This window comes from Clupea harengus, chromosome 23, assembly GCF_900700415.2.
Source record: "Clupea harengus chromosome 23, Ch_v2.0.2, whole genome shotgun sequence".
NCBI classification, from domain to species: domain Eukaryota; kingdom Metazoa; phylum Chordata; class Actinopteri; order Clupeiformes; family Clupeidae; genus Clupea; species Clupea harengus.
Genome location: NC_045174.1, coordinates 20690446 through 20710737, shown reverse-complemented (window position 1 = coordinate 20710737; position 20292 = coordinate 20690446).

Sequence of the window (20292 nt, the reverse complement as noted above, 5' to 3'; positions counted from 1 at the left end):
GAAAAGTCCCTCCTTCGCCAAGTCTTGAGGCCGCCTTTAAACATGTCGTGCAACTCCTTGTACTCTTCACAACGTGGACACTTTTACATCAAATCAGAGCTAACGAGGACTGTTTTAGACGAGAATGGACACATCTGCAGAAATCCAAAAGGCAGCTATGGATACATCGTTTTTAAAGATCGCTTTTCCTTGGACATCATCCTTTTACACAGTCGTATCCAAGTAACGTTAACATTAAACATTTAGACAAAATGATAAGATAGTGTTTTGGCACATTTATTTCTGATCACTGGCTATTTTGCGTGTCAGTAATGTTTCTCTTTTACGCACTAATATCATACTTCTCTCAGTGTTGCCAGGTCAACTTTGGTACGTTGTGCTCTTGAAGGTACTTCGCTGGGGTTGTTTAGAGGCAGGTGGTTGTGTTAGTGGAAAGTGGAAAGTGATAATTCGTTCGTACTCCACATTCCTTAAACCATTGTTAAAGTGATTTTAGGGTACGGTTTCAAATATTGAAGAAATGGGGAAGTTTGTGCGTGTGTGCACGGTTCGTTTCTTTTAAAAAATAAAAATTGATCATATTTGTAATAAACGAAGTATGTCATGGCCATGGCAGGACTGTGAAAATGTAATAGACACATTTTATAGCTTCCAGATGAATCCCTTCACCATATCTCATAAGGAAAACAGTACATTTTGAACAATGATCTCATAAACGTGGATTCAATTGACAAAGCCAAAAAACCTCACGATATCTTAGAATCCATTCTGGAGTGTCTTTACAAGGAAACCATGCATAACATTTCGTCTGCATACATTATATTTTAATTATGATCATCCAGTCATGTTGATGGCATTGTATACCTACTGGCCCCAGATGATCTTGTTCAATGCCATATGGGTGTGTGTATGATGCGGTAACTGGGAGCGCAACCCAGAGATAAACCAGGTGAATGAGTAAACCATGTTTCACAGTCTTACACTGTTCTCGCCATCTGCTTACTAAGGAAGCAGGCAAAGGTATGGGTTTTTCTTTTTGCAACTGGGTTTCACACAACACAGCAGAAGCACTCAAAAGTAAAAACTGTAACATCCAACCAAAGATAAAGAAGCACATACTCATACTGGCATACACATGGTCAATGACTGTCTCTGACGATACATACAAGAGATAACCTGCATGCCAATTACAACTAATGCATTGTTGTAAAGCAAAAAGCGTGCTTGCTTGCATGGAATGAAGAGATAGATAGAGTTGCGTGTGAGTTTGCGTGTGCCAGAAAGAGAGACAGAGAGGGAGAGAGAGAGAGAGAGAGAGAGAGATAGCTCGTGGACACGTTGCAACTCTAAGGCAGATCTTTAGTGCCGTGTACACGTTGCAACCTCAACAGCCATGGCCCTGCCTGACCTCCCTGGGTGTGTGTGTGTGTGTGCGTGGGTTCCTGTCACTTCTCTAGTAAACGTGTCTTTCATTTGGCTTTATATAGAACAGGACTATTCAATCCACCGGTATGAAAGTCAGACATGAGAAAGTCTCAGCACAATTCGGTACTATTCACAAACAGCTGAAGACACGAATGCAGAGCATGCCGGGGGGAGCACGCGGATGCGGGCTTCATCACTCAAAATGGAAAGATTAATTCGACCAAAAAACAAACAATATACTGTACACGTTTGATTCTTTGACGACTGGAATAACACACTATTCAGACTACTCCGAAGTAGAGTCTGAAAATGCACAGTCTGCACTCGAGCCAATAATAGTCTGTTGCACAGTGTTGCTTTAAGGTCACAGGTTTAAAATCTCAGGGAGCGCATACCCTAATACAAATCTTGTATTTACATTTCCTATGGATGACAGTCTTAGCTAAATGTGTACATTTAAAAGCTGGATATATTCATGCTTTTGTGCTCCATGGTTAAGTTGTCTCGAAACATTTAGAGTAGATGACAGATCTACCAGCAACTGCTAATGTGTGAGAGCCCCTGACCTATAGGACAACCAATGCAGCAACTTGTAGCTTACAAAGTAATTGTGATGGAATATGATCATGTGAAGGACAGATAAACACACCTGTCGTTCCCATTAACTATCCAGGCTGTAGTTCTGTTCTGTAGTTCTATGGTTTGGGTCGGAGCACCCTACGGAATCTTTTACAGCAAATAATGAAATGCAAACAGTCTTTACGGCATTGCTGAAGTCACCATTGGAGTGTGGAGGAGAGCAGTTCTGCATGTGTTTGGTTTCTGCACTTTACACCTGTGAAGAAGTGCAGGGTGCCTATGATTATCTTTTAAAAGCCGCAGCACTAATGGTAGTGAGAGAGTGAGACCCCCCACGTGTGTCTATGATGGGGTATTGGGTGCATAATGGTATACACAGCACTGTCTAGCCCATTCAGAAAGCCGTGCTGCATACAGTCGTCCACATCCTCTTAGACCTCCATTACGCTTTACGAGCTGGCGAGACGGAGGAGGAGGAAGAAGGAGGAGGAGGAAGAGGGAGGAAGAAAGGGAAAATGGAGGCTGAAATGACACAGCAGCTATCAGTCTGGTGATCAAAGCTGGTATTTCGGGAGATCTGTTTGGAGGGTGTCGGAGGCCAAGAGAAGATAGGACTTCACACCTGTTTGGCACCTGCCAATCTTCTCACTGACTCCTCCCCCCTCAGAGGTGGAAAAGGTGGGGAATCGTGTCTACCTGTAGTCCCAGGTGTCGTGACGGTTTGATACATGTCTCAGGGATGGTTTTCGTGGTGTGCGGTCCTCATTACTAGAAGAAGGACCGATCAGCATTCTCAGAATGGCCAAACAGCACCCATCTGAATGGTTATAACCGGCCTGCCAATAATGGCTATGTTCAGCCAAGCCATTCATCAAATCAGTGGACAAGGGTCTGAGCTGTTCTGCTTCCTAGCAGGTGGAATCTCTTACATCGTGTCCTGTGTACTTGTGTGTATGTGGGCATTTGGCAGAAATGTTCAGTTCATGTTTATTCAAGTGCCATTCAAAATGAACATTGGCTCTGCAAGGAAAAAAACTCCCTTTAAAGGTGTGGTCCACGACTCTAATCCAACACACTTGTTGTCAAATTCACAGAATTGCTCCTCACAGTCCTCTAATTGTCGTTTCAGTGTGTACAACCAAAATAACTCAATAAACAACTTTGAATTCCTCAAATGTGGGGAAGACTACAGTGTTCTACAGTATATGTGATGTGTTTTTGTGTTTGTGTGTGTGTGTGTGTGTGTGTGTGTGTGTGTGTGTGTGTGTGTGTGTATGTGTGTGTGAGGGGGGTCTAGATAGATGCATAGAAAGTGATATGTAAGTTAATTTTCCATCCATCCATCCATCCATCCATCATTTCACAATGTTTTACTGCGGAAGTTTCGTTCAAAGCACCATGAATGTATACATTTACCAGGAGGACTACTGGTTACCTGATTACCAGCACCTGTCACTCCACTATATAAACTCCTCACTCCCCTGTCTGGCCTCGTTTTGAAAGGACTAAACTCCAGAAGATTCAGACTCCGGACTCTTCACCCCCCACGATTGTTCCTGTCTTTCTCCCCGACTTCCAGGTCATTCTCTTTCTCCGTGTCCTTTCCCTAGAGCCCGTGTTCCGGTGTTCCCGTGCCTTGTTTTCCCTAGTTCGTGAGATTACTCTGTTTTCCCCTATTAGTTCTAAAAACTCCTGAAGGTTGTTTTTTATTGAACATTTAAACTCCTGAATGTTGTGCCTATTTTGGACAATGCTATTCTTGGAGCATCTCCATTGTTCTTGTCAACTTAAATAAATCTAGTGCTTCAAGTTAGCATAACTTCTCATGCGGATTTCTGCAACCAATCTTAGCAATGGCTCTGTCTCCACAACTCCTTCTCATAGGAAGTCACACACTTAGATTCCTCCCGTCTGGCTTGATAAGCGGTTATCATGGGAGACGCGGCGATGCAGAGAGTGGGAAGGAGGAAAAAGCAGGAGAGATTAAGACGAGAAGGAGCAGAACAGGGCTGGGCTGGGCTGAATTAAGGGTGGTTATTTTCAGTGTTTGGGTTGGAATGGGAGCTTAGTAATGTGTGCCTCTGTGGTCGCCGTGTGTGTGTGTGTGTGTGTGAGAACGTGTGTGTGTGTGTGTGTGAGAGCGTGTGTGTGTGTGTGTGAGAGCGTGTGTGTCTGTGTGTGTGTGTGTGTGAGAGCGTGTGTCTGTGTGTGTCTGTGTGTCTGTGTGTGTGTGTGTGAGAGAGCGTGTGTCTGTGTGTGTGTGTGTGTGTGTGTGTGTGTCTGTGTGTGAGGGTTCAGGCAGTCGGTTGAAGGGAGGCAGGGGGGGTGAGTGGCCCAGACCTTAAAGGCCCAGTGGAATCACACGACCTTCGGAACGACTGACCACGTCTAAACTTCTTTGTGAACTTCGTGGTGTATGAAAAGAGAAAAACATGCACACAACCAGTCACTGTGTAATATTACACTCAGGAGACTGCAAAAGCAGGACAGAAAATATGATCAAGAAAACACTGGTTAAGTGAAATTCACTATTGAAGTTTTGTATACACCCACTATATTCTAAACTCTCATTAAAATGCTTTGTCTGGAAAGTGCATTTAGAATCAGTTGAAGTTTCACATCAGAATGACCATAATTATGCTTTTTTCCCACCTCCCACCTGTTTATGTGTAGAAGTTTAGTAGGGGTGTGGAGTAACTGTCACTGACCTATAGATTAATGGTAATCATATCAACAAAGGGGATTAAGTAAATATTACAATAAAAGGTTAACTTTTCTAGACATATCTGTGATTAGTTTTCAATGTTACAGGTTTACTGTACAACCTGATTCAAATTGTTTCCATGAGAAGCTATTGTATGGCTGAAACGGGTAATTCAATTAACAGGCTAATGCTAGCTATCGACACCGTGGCCATAGCTAACATGAGTTAGCATCATTTTTTTTTTTAAATCCTAACAGAGAAATTTTCATCTCACTCTTTGAATATGAATAATGGTGTGCTACTTCTCTGTATGTAAACCAGCTTGACCGTATGATTTTTTTTTAAAGAAAAAAAAAACTTCCATCCAAAGGACTGATTCATTTTCATCAGCATGTTTACTTTTGTTCCATTGCGGTTGATTTAGCTGTTGTGTTTACCAGGTGCTCTAGGAACACCTTTTAGTCGCACTCCTGCAGAATCCAAATAAAAGCGAGGGACTACTTTGATGCAGATCCTGAGCATCTGTTGTGAGGTGGACCACACGTTTTCCAGAATTAGTGTTTGGCCCTCGTCTTAAAATACCGGAGACGAGGAAGACGAGGGAGTGCCGAAGGGCAACCTGAGATGTGCTCATGTGGCCTGTGAGGAAAGCTAGGCCCTCTTTTAGTTGGTCTTGGGTCAGATCATCATTTCGCTGGGAAGGATCTGTTTTGATGGTTTTAATTAAAAGGGGCAAAGTCTTTTCACTATTCTTGTTACTGGTCCTCTGACAAACCCATAAAGAACCAATATCAGATGTATCGTTTTAGCGTTCTTATTGCTAATGATATATCCAGTTGTATTGGCTGTTAAATCCTCAACTTAAATGTTTCCAGGTTTTGTTGACTATTCGGTCCATGTACTTACTTACTGCTTTTGTCTGACAACTGAAGCTCTAGTATACTGTTAAAAGGTTAGATGGGATTAACTGTGTATAGGACATTCGGGCATGACAGCGGTATCTTCCTACTTGAAGTGATACGTGTGAATGTAATTGAAAGCGAGGCTTGTTCCACCCTCTCCACATAATGCCATGTTTTTTTTCTGTCAGGGTCAATGGTTTTGGACATGATTTATGAAACTTTTCCCCTCCCACAAACTTAACTCTTCCTCCTTCCTCCTCAGTCTTTCTTCCTCAACTCTGTCTCTCTTGCTCTCCATTGCTTTTTCCCTGCTTTGTTGATATCCTCACTTGCTTCTTATGGATCTCACACGCACACACCCACACTACTGCTCTTAAATGCACAAGACTGACACCCACATTATAGTGTCAAAAATAATCATACAGAAATGACACTTTTGTAAATAGAGAGAGAGATTAAGAAACTAAGATTGGTGAACAATCTTGTCAAATCTGTACAGTAAGTAATGGTGAAGGATAAAAAGGGATATAAGCGCCCCTGACAATGGCCTCATATAGTGCTTTCTGCGTGTGTGTGTGTGTGTGTGTGTGTGTGTGTGTGTGTGTGTGTGTGTGTGTGTGTGTGCGCACGCTTTCTGTGCTGGTGGTGTTGGAGGAGAATTGGAGGCCTGACTAACGTTTTCCTGACTTCACTCCAGCAGGCCTACCACGGACAGAAATTCCAGAATCACCGCTCCGCTCCGCTCCTCTCCGCACCTCTCCACGCTCCCCTTAAGGAGAAGGCGTCTGGCGGAGAAAAGAACTCCAGGGCTATAACTCTCCCCCAGGAGCCTCCGGGGAAGACCAAAAGAAAAGCAGCGCGCTGGAACTTGGGAACTCTGGGTAATTCATATTAAAGCAGCTGTTGATTACCGTATGCCTAAGGTTGTCAACCATACATTTAATCACGTATCTCTCCCTCCCTCTCTCTCTCTCTCTCTTTCTCTCTCTCTCTTTCTGTCTCTCATTCTCCCCCTCCATACATTTAATCATGTATTTGTGGTGAGTGTGGCCACTGTCACTCCTGTGTATATAGCTCTCCTTTTCTCTCTCTTGAATTCCCATCCCACCCACTAGCACCTCTCTCTCTTTCTCTCTCTCCCTCGCTCTCTCTCTCTCTCTTTTTCTCTCTCCCTCTCTCTCTCTCTCTCTCTCTCTTTTTCTTTTTCTTTCTCTCATTCTCCCCCTCCATTTTCCCAATCAGTCTCCCATTCCCAGACCACCAGACCAGACCACCCCTGTCTCCCTTCCTGCACATGCTTGCTATCTTTTTGCCTTACCTCTTTCTTCCCCCTCCAACTTGTTCTTCCAAAATGTAGTTTGTACCTTCAGGCCACCCCCATCTGAGCTAAGAGGTCAAAGGTTAAGGTCAAGAGGTCAAATTACGCCCCTTACAGCTCTGAAAACAAAGTGACTCAGACTGAGACATATTCTGCTCCAGCCAATCAACAAGTTGTTTCAGGAGCGCGGAAGGAAAGGGGTATAATTCGATTGGCAGTTTAGCTCAAATATTATCAATCTTTCATCAGAATCAAAGACTGTACCTTTAACCCAATGTTTGGACCCAGCCACACTCATACAGACACCTGCCTTGTCAGTGTAATGCTAAGAGTGAAGACTGATAGGGGCAGTACAGTATTTCACACCACTGATTCATGTTCTGTGCAAAACACCTTTGGCTTTCCCATGGAAGCTCTGAAAAAACCTCTTGTTGTTGTTTCTCTCTCTCTACTGCTCTTGTTGTTCCCCAAAGTGAGAAATGTGTGCAAACTGCAGGTGTAGTTCTTCTATCCCTGATATAAGGAACACCCTGCCTCCAACTGCCCTGATTTGTCTCTTCACACGTCTCACATGCGATGTGAAACACCTGCCCTTCATTTTCCTCCTAAGACCCACGGTCCAAGTCATTCCTTCTCTGGTTAACAAAACATTCCAGTTGTCTGCATTCTAAAATATCCTTTAGTGAATCCTTTTTTTTTCTTGTGTAGCTTGGCAATGCCTTTTCAACGGATTCTGGCTTGTTCCTGTGATAAGCCTTCTCAGGAACAATGTCAAAAGGATTCTGGTCAGGATTCATTTATGACAGGGCCACAAGGAGCATTTGTCTTTCTACGACAGAAAGAAAAGAAGCGTAAAAAGAACCAAAGCCAGATTCCCAGAGCTTGGTAGTGTCATATCACTTCCTCCTGTGGGGTAGACAGAGGTGGGGGAAGCAAGAGACCTGGGATGTCAGACTCCCCGGCTTCAAACATGGCTGCCATTCCCTTTTTCTAGGTGTCCCTCTAGCTTATGTTAAAAACAGACATCTCAAAGGAGAAGAAGCAGACTCGCCTTCTTCTTCTGGGCAAGTGGAAACAGGAAGCAGAGATGGGAAGAAAAAGAGAGCGAAGGAAAGGAGAGAAAGAGAGAGAGAGAGAGAGAGAGAAGTGCAGAGATGCTGAATTACAGGGTAGATGTGTTCCTCTCATCCTGGTGACTTGGCAGTCCGGCGCTTTTGTAATTTGAAGCTTATGCAGTTTCATTTCATAACGGCGTGGCTCTCAGGCCCTGTGTCTCTATGGCATGCTCCCGGTCCAACTCCGACCTCCACACCAATCATTTGCCATAGACAGGCGCTACTTCACAGCCCTGGAATAGAGACAGAACGTTGGAGGAATTCTGGAGGGAATTCTAGAACAGAACAGAACAGAGGTGTGACAGGTAGGTTCTAGTGTTCCAAGTTCTGGAGGAGTCATTCCCTCATTCCCCAAATGTGGAGGAGTCATCCACCTCTCCTCTAATGGAGGAGTCATCCACCGCACCTCTAATGGAGGAGTCATCCACCCTCTCCTCTAATGGAGGAGTCATCCACCGCACCTCTAATGGAGGAGTCATCCACCACTCCTCTAATGGAGGAGTCCTCCACCTCACCTCTAATGGAGGAGTCCTCCACCTCACCTCTAATGGAGGAGTCCTCCACCTCACCTCTAATGGAGGAGTCATCCACCGCACCTCTAATGGAGGAGTCATCCACCTCACCTCTAATGGAGGAGTCATCCACCACTCCTCTAATGGAGGAGTCATCCACCACTCCTCTAATGGAGGAGTCATCCACCGCACCTCTAATGGAGGAGTCATCCACCTCACCTCTAATGGAGGAGTCATCCACCACTCCTCTAATGGAGGAGTCATCCACCTCACCTCTAATGGAGGAGTCATCCACCCTCTCCTCTAATGGAGGAGTCATCCACCTCTCCTGTAATGCAGATCAGTGGAGCTGCAGGGCTGCTAGTTGTGGCCATGAGAGGTATCTGAGGGGGATGGAGCATGTGCACTGCACTGCAGACATGAAGTCGTCTTCCATGGGCACCACGTCATCAGACAGTGGAGAGAGAGGGAGAGAGAGGGAGAGGGAGGGAGAAGGAGAGAGAGAGAGGGAGAGAGAGAGGGGGAGGGAGAGAGGGAGATGGTGAGAGAGAGGGAGAGAAGGAGAGAGAGAGGGAGAGGGAGAGAGGGAGAGAGAGGGAGGGAGAGGGAGGGAGAGAGAGAGAGGGAGAGGGGGAGGGAGAGAGAGAAGGAGAGAGAGAGAGAGGGAGAGGGAGAGAGAGAGAAGGAGAGAGAGAGAGGGAGGGAGGGAGAAGGAGAGAGAGGGAGAGGGAGAGAGAGAAGGAGAGAGAGAGGGAGAGGGTGAGGGAGAGGGAAGGAGGAAGAACTAGAGGACACACGAGCTGCAGAAGCATTTAGGGTGTCGTTCTGACATCTCTTGAAATAAGAAACTTTAGAGGCTTTAAAACCACGCCCCCTCCTCATCAACACACACATACACACACACACACCAGGCCACACCCTTTTAGCCACTCCCAACTGAATGCAAATCTGAGGGGAAAATGGAGGACTGAATTTAAAGATGTTTTTTTAGAGCAATGATACTATAGATTTGTGGATTCACTGAATGTACCACCTCCCCAAATCAATAGCTTTAATAGGTCCTTACAGCTTTAAACGAGGGGGGGGGGAGGGGTTCAAAAGACATCTGAGGCAAAACTTTTGAGAAAATGTGGCCTGGACGATGAACATCTAAATGGAGTTTTAAACATACTTGTTGTGGCTTGTGCAGAACCTCATATTTTCTCAGTCATTCAGTCTCTAAATGCAGTTGTCTGCTACCAGTCCCTTCAGACTCACACTCTCTCTCTCTCTCTCTCTCACACACACACACACACACACACTCAAACACACACACACTTCTGCAGTCAGTCCCCATCACCCCAACTCATACTCTCCTTTGCTCATGCGCAGTTGCAGGGAGAAACAGACGGAGTGAGAGAGAGAGAGAGGGGGAGAAAGAAAAAGAGAATGGAAAATATGACTGAATTCTTCCCAGACTTTAGATAATGTGCTGCAAGGCTGCTGGAAGGCATGACACGACTGAGCACAGAGCAAAGAGCAGGAGAGGGGAGGAAAGAAAGAAAGAAAGAAAGACAGACAGACAGACAGACAGACAGACAGACAGACAGACAGACAGACAGACAAAGAAAGAAAGAAAAGAAAGAAATACAGACAGAAAGAAAGAGAGAAAGAAAGACAGATAGACAGACAGACAGACAGACAGACAGACAGACAGACAGACAGACACAAAGTAAGACAGACAAAGAAAGAAAGAAAAGAATGAAATACAGACAGAAAGAAAGAGAGAAAGAAAGACAGATAGACAGACAGACAGACAGACAGACACAAAGTAAGACAGACAAAGAAAGAAAGAAAAGAAAAGAAAAGGACAGACAGACAGAGAGACAGACAAAGAAAGAATGAAAAGAAAGAAATACAGACAGAAAGAAAGAAAGAGAGAAAGACAGATAGACAGACAGAAAGTAAGAAAGTAAGACAGACAAAGAAAGAAAGAAAGAAAAGGAAAGACAGACAGACAGACAAAGAAAGAATGAAAAGAAAGAAAGAGAGAAAGTAAGAAAGAAAGTAAGACAGACAAAGAAAGAGTGTAATAATGCCATGTCAAATAGACTCAAAGCCATCATTTGCAGTCTTTAGCAAGAAGGAGAAAATAACTTCCCAAACTGTCCACACTGTGCTCCACTCAGTTTAAAACAGCCCTAAAACAGAAGACAGAGCCCAAAATCCCAGCGATAGCATATTCCACTGCACGAGCTACTCTCTAGGGGAACCACTGCCCATGGCTGAGAGGAATGTATGAGGATATGATGTGATGGCATGTTTAGGAAAGTTAGGGTTCATTTACTTAAGGGTTCTCTGTTTGGCATTCTAGGTATTCATGCATGCACATCAAAATGACAACAAAGCAACATGAAAGTATTTATTTTATTCAAGTCTTTGAATCATTTTTAGAATCTATTGTGTATCGAGTTTTACACTCGCACTGAAAGACAAGACTTGAACAAGAAAGAAAAGTCTGCTGGTTTGGTTGAGACAAACAGCGTTGGTTTGGTTGAGAGAGACAGCGTTGGTTTGGTTGAGAGAGACAGCGTTGGTTTGGTTGAGACAGACAGCGTTGGTTTGGTTGAGACAGACAGCGTTGGTTTGCTTGAGACAGACAGCGTTGGTTTGGTTGAGACAGACAGCGTTGCCTTGGTTGAGACAGACAGCGTTGGTTTGGCTGAGAGAGACAGCGTTGGTTTGTTTGAGACAGACAGCGTTGGTTGAGACAGACAGCGTTGGTTTGGTTGAGACAGACAGCGTTGGTTGAGAAAGACAGCGTTGGTTTGGTTGAGACAGACAGCGTTGGTTGAGACAGACAGCGTTGGTTTGGTTGAGACAGACAGCGTTGCCTTGGTTGAGACAGACAGCTTTGGTTTGGTTGAGACAGACAGCGTTGGTTTGGTTGAGACAGACAGCGTTGGTTTGGTTGAGACAGACAGCGTTGGTTGAGAAAGACAGCGTTGGTTTGGTTGAGACAGACAGCGTTGCTTGAGACAGACAGCGTTGGTTTGGTTGAGACAGACAGCGTTGCCTTGGTTGAGACAGACAGCGTTGGTTTGGTTGAGACAGACAGCGTTGGTTTGGTTGAGACAGACAGCGTTGGTTTGGTTGAGACAGACAGCGTTGGTTTGGTTCAGACAGACAGACAGTGTTGGTTCAGACAGACAGCGTTGGTTTGGTTGAGACAGACAGCGTTGGTTTGGTTGAGACAGACAGCGTTGGTTTGGTTGAGACAGACAGCGTTGCTTGAGACAAACAGCGTTGGTTTGGTTGAGACAGACAGCGTTGGTTTGGTTTAGACAGACAGCGTTGGTTTGGTTGAGACAGACAGCGTTGGTTTGGCTGAGAGAGACAGCGTTGGTTTGTTTGAGAGAGACAGCGTTGGTTGAGACAGACAGCGTTGGTTGAGACAGACAGCGTTGGTTTGGTTCAGACAGACAGCGTTGGTTTGGTTGAGACAGACAGACAGCGTTGGTTTGGTTTAGACAGACAGCGTTGGTTTGGTTGAGACAGACAGACAGCGTTGGTTTGGTTGAGACAGACAGACAGCGTTGGTTTGGTTCAGACAGACAGCCTTGGTTGAGACAGACAGCGTTGGTTGAGACAGACAGCGTTGGTTTGGTTGAGACAGACAGCGTTGGTTTGGTTGAGACAGACAGCGTTGGTTTGGTTGAGACAGACAGCGTTGGTTTGGTTGAGACAGACAGCGTTGGTTTGGTTCAGACAGCGTTGGTTTGGTTGAGACAGACAGCGTTGGTTTGGTTCAGACAGACAGCGTTGGTTTGGTTGAGACAGCGTTGGTTTGGTTGAGACAGACAGCGTTGCCTTGGACAGGGCTGCTCAGGCCCGACAGCGTTTGGTCTCCAACATGGAGGAAAGAGTGTTTCAGGTTTTTTGTCGAATCTCCATCTCAGACTCGACGTTTCCAGACGGGGTTTCCAGCCGCCTTGGCAGAGCGGCGACACAGCTTTGCGTCTGCCCGGAGACACATCTGCTTAAAGAGACTATCCCTTTTTCACTCCAAAGGATTGTCCCGTCTCTCTGTAGCAATGTTCTCGGCATTGTTCTCGTGTCCCGATAACGTTCTCAGCCCAATCCTCTTGTACATAAACAACCTATAGTTGTAAACATAGGGGACCATGCAGAGATAATATACCACAGTCTGTAAAACTGGGGGAGCCCCTGCCATCTCTATACGCACATCTTGAATGGATGATCAACCTCAGGCCATTAACCCATACCTCTCCACAGCTCACAGTCACTCAGTAATCTAATACTTGTGGAAATGACATTCTAGAGACTTGAGAAAAATGACTAAAAGCTTAAAAACCCTTCCCATTTATGTTGCATTGACATCCACTGAAGTGCTCTCATAATGAATGAATCAGTACGTGAATAAACAACACAGACTGATTAATTCCTGCCTATTGCTTTCCAGCTTTGAAGGGGAAAAAGTGATGAACAACAGCAGCAGCCTGAAGAGGCCTTTTGGGAGACAGCTGAATTGAGGAGAATATTTCCACGCTTGCATCGGACGGCTGAGACTGAAGATGGGAACGCTTAAGGTGGAAAGATAACTCCTGCTGCAGACGACTGTGTGACAGATGTGGCCATGGTCTTACTCAGATGCAGTCTGAGCAACAGGGAGGTGAGTGTGTGTGTGGAGATGAGAGTGTGTGTGTGTGGGCGAGTAGGAGAGTTTGTGAAGGTGAGAGTGTGTGTGTGAGAGTGTGGGGGTGAGTGTGTGCGAAACAAACTGTGTGAGGCAGACTATGTGAGAGTGTGTGGAGGAGAGTGTGTGAGAAACAGAATGTGTGAGGCAGACTATGTGAGAGTGTGTGGAGGAGAGTTTGTGAGAAACAGAATGTGTGAGGCAGACTATGTGAGAGTGTGTGGAGGAGAGTGTGTGAGAAACAGAATGTGTGAGGCAGACTGTGTAAGAGAGTATATGTGAGAAAGTGTTTGTGAGAGAGTGTGTGCGAAAGAGTATTTTACAGACTGTGAGGCTGTGTGTGTGTGTGTGTGTGTGTGTGTGTGTGTGTGTGTGTGTGTGTGTGTGTGTGTGTGTGTGTGTGTGTGTGTGTGTGTGTGTGTGTGTGTGTGTGTGTATGTGTGATGGTGGGGAATGTGAGCTCACGGCAGCGTCTGGAAAGCTTGTTAGACTCCACACAGGCACCCATAAATACTACACCCAGAGAGAGAGGGAGAGGGAGAGGGAGAGGGAAAGAATGAGAGGGGGACAAGAGGGAAGAGAGAGAAAGAAATGAGAAGAGGAACAGAAAAGGATTATGAAAGTTAGGAAGTTAGTAAGAGACTAAAACAGCAGGAGGAAGAATAAGACAACAAGGAGGGGATAACGAGGGAGACGTAGAGGTAGAGAGAAAAGGATGAAATGAAAGACAGAGTTCTGAAGAAGAAAGGAGAGAACTGAAGAAAGTAGAACGTGGAGAGAGAGAGAAATAGGGGGAATGCTCTGGTGGTTATTAGGAGGTGCAAACCTCTCCAAAAAGGGCAGGAAATCGTCGACGGATTAATGATAGACAGAGCAGGAAAAAAACAGTAATGAGAAAAAGGGGGATTGGGTTGAGCGAGGGAGATATGTGAGGTAAAAGAGGAGGAGGAGATTGAGAAAACAACAGAGACAGGAAGGAGATGGTGGAATGGTGAGATGTGGAAAAGAGAGAGAGAAAGGGAGGGCGATGATGTGATTGACAGATGGAGGGAGCGAGGGAGTGATCGAGAAGGGATAGAGAGAGTGAGGTAGACTTGAGAGAGAGAGAGAGAGTGCATGGGGGAGAAATGAAATGAGGATGATGTGAGGACGAGAAGGGGGAGGGGAGAGGATGGGTCAGACGAGGGAGGGGGGGGCAGAGAAACCCTAAAATGAAGAGCTGGAGCCCAAGTGGATGACTAAGTCTCCCCAGTCCCTCCCTCTCTCCCCCTCTCCCCTTCTCCCTGCCTGAACCTAGGAAAGCTCTTACCAGCCCTGCTTTTCATGGGCAGCCCTGTCCTGCTCCTGCTCCTGCTGCTGTGCACTGATTTTTCTCCTTCCACCAATTAGTGCATCTTTCCTGACTTGAGAAATGCACCACTTCTGCAATTTGGATGTTTCTCAGCCTTCCAGTAGAACAGACGTTGCAGGTAGCATTCCAAACATGCAGGAAGAATGTCTATTAAACCTGCCAAGGCCTGTGGTTCTGCCACTGATATTGAGATTCTCCCTGGTTTGGCGTACGCAGGAGAAAGCAAACACTGAATCGGCGAGGCTTATGCCAGAAAACACAGCTACTGATTCTTCCGTCCTTCGTAATCCCAGTCCTTTCTTTTCATTCCCCTGTCTGTGTTTCAGAGGTGCAAGGCTCTCTCTGCTTCCAATGAGGCCAACAGCAGGTAAACCCATCTGGTCTCCTGGCCACTGGGTGCACCTCCTCCTCTGTCTCCGACACCACGGGAGCAGAACAACCGGCCCAGCATTCCAGAACACCGCTCTGTTTATGACATCACAGAGGCCCAGACATACACAAGTCACCTGGGCCAATCAAGTTCCAGCTGGGAAGCACACACCGTTGTCTGCATCATTTGATTCAACACACTATTACCTGGACCGAGAGTAAAAATGGACGAATAGAAACAGTTTAAAGAAATTGAACGTTGGGTGGTTTCACCTTCATTTTCCGCTGTTTTCATTTTCTTTTCGTTTTGAATGTGTATCCAGGTTTATGCGAGGTAGAATAAATGGACTGATATGGTTGCTGACTGGAGTCTGTCCAACTTGTTGACACCTCAGGGACTGCCATGCCATCCACTCTTTCAATAAGCACTGCTTGTGAGAAGTACTGAGTGACAAAAGTTGAAGCTCTAAGTGTAAGTGTGGTAGTTTGAACACACGTCTCTCAACCCAACAGACCCTAAATCAGCGTCTACAGAGGTAGTCAAAGTCAAAGTCAAAGTAGCTTTATTGTCAATTACTTTGCATGTCAAGACATACAAAGGAATCGAAAGGACGTTTCCCACTCTCCTACGGTGAAACATATAAAGAGCACAGGCACAACAGATAAGACAACACATTTCCTGCATATAGATATAAAACATACAGATACACGTACAGAAGCATACGTTTTCTTTAAAGTGAGGTTATGGTAGTGCAAAAAAAGGCAATTTGGTAATGGCAGCAAAGAAAACATCCTGTAAGATGTATTTGTTACATTAGCAGTGCAAGAAGCACTCATGTAGCAGAAGAAGACTCATGAAGACAGATGAGTGGAAACTGAGAAAGCTTAAACTTTAAAGCCTTAAAGACTTTAATGTAGAATATGACTTTCATTCTGTTGTTTTGTATCTTTTCGCCGTCTAGACAGGCTCCATTCATTCGGCAGTATGTGCTCAAATCCTGAGCGTAGTTTTTGATTGGTTCTCCTGCTTGAATTGGCACTGCCTCTCGTCTGCCAATCAAAAGGTAACTATTGATGATATGATGAGGTCATTAAAATAGTTACATTGCTTATTACATTTTTAACAGGGTAACTAGTAATCTGTGACCTATTACATTTCAACAGTAACCTTCCCAACGCTGGTGGCCACCATTGTTAAATGAATAATAAGTGAAAGTAGGCTGTAGTTGAAAGCGCTGGTAAAGAGATTGACACATAAATGTAAATGTAGTGTAAACAGCCATTGGGCTAAATCAATCCCAGAAGTCTCAGGGCCACGGGTACTTCTTTGAGACTCCAGTTTTTCCACAGCTCCTCCTCCATTCTTTCTTTCTCTCTCTGTCTGTCTTTCTCTGTCTGTCTTTCTCTCTCTCTCTTTCTCTCTCTCTCTCTCTCTCCTTCTCCCTCTCTCTCCACCTCTCTCTCTCTCTCCCCCTCTCTCTCCCTCTCCCTCTCTCTCTCTCTCTCCCTCCCTCTCCCTCTCTCTCCACCTCTCTCTCTCTCTCCACCTCTCTCTCTCTCCTTCTGTCTCGCCCTCAGTGAAGTACACACACACATACAGTGCTGTGCGTTCCTACCACCACCACTGTGCATTACCTCACTATGTGACAGGTAATACCCCCCCCCCCCCCCCCCTTCACTGTAATGGCTGGAACAATTTACTCTTGAGCCGAGCAGGTGTGTGTGTGTGTGTGTGTGTGTGTGTGTGTGTGTGTGTGTGTGTGTGTGTGTGTGTGTGACCATGTGTCACCGTCCTGAGAAAAAAAGAGAGAAAAGAGAGAGAGTGGGTGAGAGAGGGATAGAGAGAGAGAGAGGGAGACAGAATGATTGCAGGGGGTCTGGGAAGACCAGCTCAGACTGACTCACTGTCTGTGTGAGAGTGTGTGTGTATGTGTATATATGTGTGATGTGGCACACAGCTAAAAGTCTCTACACTCCCACTCATCGCTCGGCAGCATTAGCGCACGGCTCCACTCTCTCTCTCACACACACACACACACACACACACACTCAAACACACACACAATCACACACATCTAAACAGCAGCGAAATGCCTTCAGCATGGCCGCCCTCTACCCCAGCCATACACTCAGCACACACTCCCCTCCTCCCAGCACAAACACATGGGGGTCTGGACACGTTAGAGACTCAGTCATTGTCTCTCCTTCTCCTTCTCCCTCTCCCTCGTTCTCCTTCTCCTTCTTTCTCTCTCTCTCTCTTGCTTTCTCCATTTCTCTCTTTAACTGCTCTCTCTCTTTCTCCTTCTTTATATCTCTCTGACTCTCTCCCTCTCGCACGCTCTCTCTCTCTCTCTCCCTCTCTCTCTCTCTCTCTCTCTCTCTGTCTCTCTGAACTCCAGTTGGGAGCAAAAAGTGTGACTTCAATGGAAAAGTATGCACTGCGGTCTCCTCTCCTCTCCTCTCCCTCAACCCCAACAGTCAAACCCAGGCAGCAGGAGCTGCTGCAAACCCACACTCAGCTCAGAAGAGGAAAGGAAAGGAGAGAGGGAGAGAGAGTTTGCTCTTTTTTTTTAAACTCAGTGACCACAACTCCCGTTTAGCTCTTTCTTTCTTTCTTTCTTTTTTTCTTTCTGTCTTTCTTTCTTTCTTTCTGTCTGTCTCTCTTTCCCCTCCTTTTTTCTTTTCCTTTTTCTTTTTCTTTTCCTTTTTTTTGCCTTTTTTCACTGGAGCAACATTGCCACGTTTGACATGGTATGAGAATTGTTTAGATATGCCCATCCCCACAATACTTTCTTTTTGTCTCTCTTTATCTGTCTATCTATCTATCTATCTATTTAACTATCTATCTAACTTACTATCTATCTGTCTGTCTGTCCATCTATATCAATCTGTCTGTCTGTCTGTCTGTCTATCTAACTTACTGTCTGTCTGTCTGTCTGTCTGTCTATATCTATCTATATACTGTATCTATCTCTCTGTCTGTCTGTCTCTGTCTGTCTATTTATTTATTTATTTATTTATCTATCTATCTATCTATCTAACTATTTATTGCATCATTGTCACTGATCAGAAGACTTGTAAAAAGTCTGTTTGGGTGGCAGCCATGCTAAATTCCACCCGGATTATTGGAGAAAGCACAAGAATCTGCACTCACTGCTCCAGGAAGCCAGTGTTGTCTGACTGTCTAAGTCCAAGACGCTCAGGGCAAAGAGGGGTTGATGGACACCCTCAACGACGTCTGCTCTATTATGGCCACTATCATCAGCACTATTTTTTTGGTCGATATGTAGACAGCGATTATTTAACACGATTGCTCATTCAGTGTTTCTTCATCAGCGGTGTGGTTGTGTGTGCAGACACGAGCCTGTGACACTGGACACTTTTTAGTACACTGGACACTTTACTAGTACACTGGACACTTTACTAGTACACTGGACACGTCTTAGTACACTGGACACTTTACTAGTACACTGGACACTTCTTAGTACACTGGACACTTCTTAGTAGACTGGACACTTCTTAGTACACTGGACACTTTTTAGTACACTGGACACTTCTTAGTACACTGGACACTTTTTAGTACACTGGACACTTTACTAGTACACTGGACACTTCTTAGTACACTGGACACTTTTAAGTACACTGGACACTTCTTAGTACACTGGACACTTTACTAGTACACTGGACACTTCTTAGTACACTGGACACTTCTTAGTACACTGGACATTTTTTAGTACACTGGACACTTTACTAGTACAAACATATTGACGGATGACAGATCAGATGCGATGCTACCACTTGATCAAGAAATTGACTTTTTAAGCCAGCTTTTAAACTGGTATGTTTCTATAACTGAGAAAAGTGAATCGTGTCTTGAACAGGGCTGTAGTGGGGAATGCTTAGGGAGTGGACAGCTCCTCCCTGTACAAACATTGCAATTCGTCAGATTTGGACATTGAGACACACATGAGGACTGTTTAAACTCAACGTGTATATCTCTGTGTTTAAAAAATTCCAACCTCACCACTAGTCTTATCCAATAGGCTACTCCCTTACTTAACTTCGGGCCGGGGCTGGGGCTGGGGCTGGGGCTGGCATTAGTAATTTGCCCAGTATAGATTAGGCATTCGATTATAATATCTTTAGTTTTCGATCGAATGTAACAGTATGCGTCGTCATGAACATTACACTGCATAAAATTTCAGCAGTGTCGCTGCTTGACCAGTGGCTGAGAGTAAGTTTTATGCTATCAGGGATCAAACTGGCAAAGGTCAACTGCTGTAAAGTAAATGAGTGTGCTGGATTTATAACACAAAATAAAAACGAGAGCATCATAGTGAAATGAAAGGCCGAATATCAATCGTTTTATCTCGATTTTTTTTATAATCGTTGGAAGCCATAATGATAGGAATTGAAATAGGATAGGATTGGAATTGAAATTTGATTAATTGCACAGTCCTACCCTCAACAGTATCTATGTTCAAAACTGTCACACACTAACACAATGTGACAACATCACGCTGATCATAACGTCTTGATCAGATTCATGTTGATATTGCCTCTGTGCTCCTTTGTTATGGAATCTATGGGACATGATGTCAAGTATGGATTTAAATGTATGACCAGAGAGAGCACTGAGTTCTGATTGGCTGCGTTCTGAGATGACCAGAGAGAGCACTGCGTTCTGATTGGCTGCGTTCTGAGATGAGCAGCCCAGCCGACCTACAGCGCTGCAGGAAGACAGGCATGTTTCCGAGGCTGGGAATGAACAGCCTTTCCACCTCCTCCTCCTCCTGCTGAAGCGCTGGCCTCTGTTTTCACACATTGAACTTTGCCAAGGGTCTCTAACCTCACACATGTTCTTTCGCTCCACCTCTCTCTCTCATCTATCTCTCTCTCTCTCTCCTCTCTCTCTCTCTCTCTCTCTCTATTTCTCTCTCTCTCTGTTTCTTTGTCCAGACCAGCCTGCTGCAAGCCACATGTTTCAAAGGGGAAGAACTTAGGATTCATGCTTTGCAACACAGTTACCAACCTTTAGCTAATGGCTATCAGATGATGATGGGAGAGCCTTGGTGAAGGATGGTGTGTTGAATTCAGTTCAATAATAATGATTCAGTTCTATTAAATGTATGACCTGGGAAAAACACCCCAGTGTGCATACAATAATAATATTGACTTACTGCAGAAGATCAATACATTTGTTTTGTGATACACAGGACAAGATGTTAAATTCCTTGTCCTATTGGTTGGAGACTTCCCACAGTGGCCAATCACTGTCACTGTCACCTGCAAGTACTCATAGCCAGCAAACTAACCAGTAT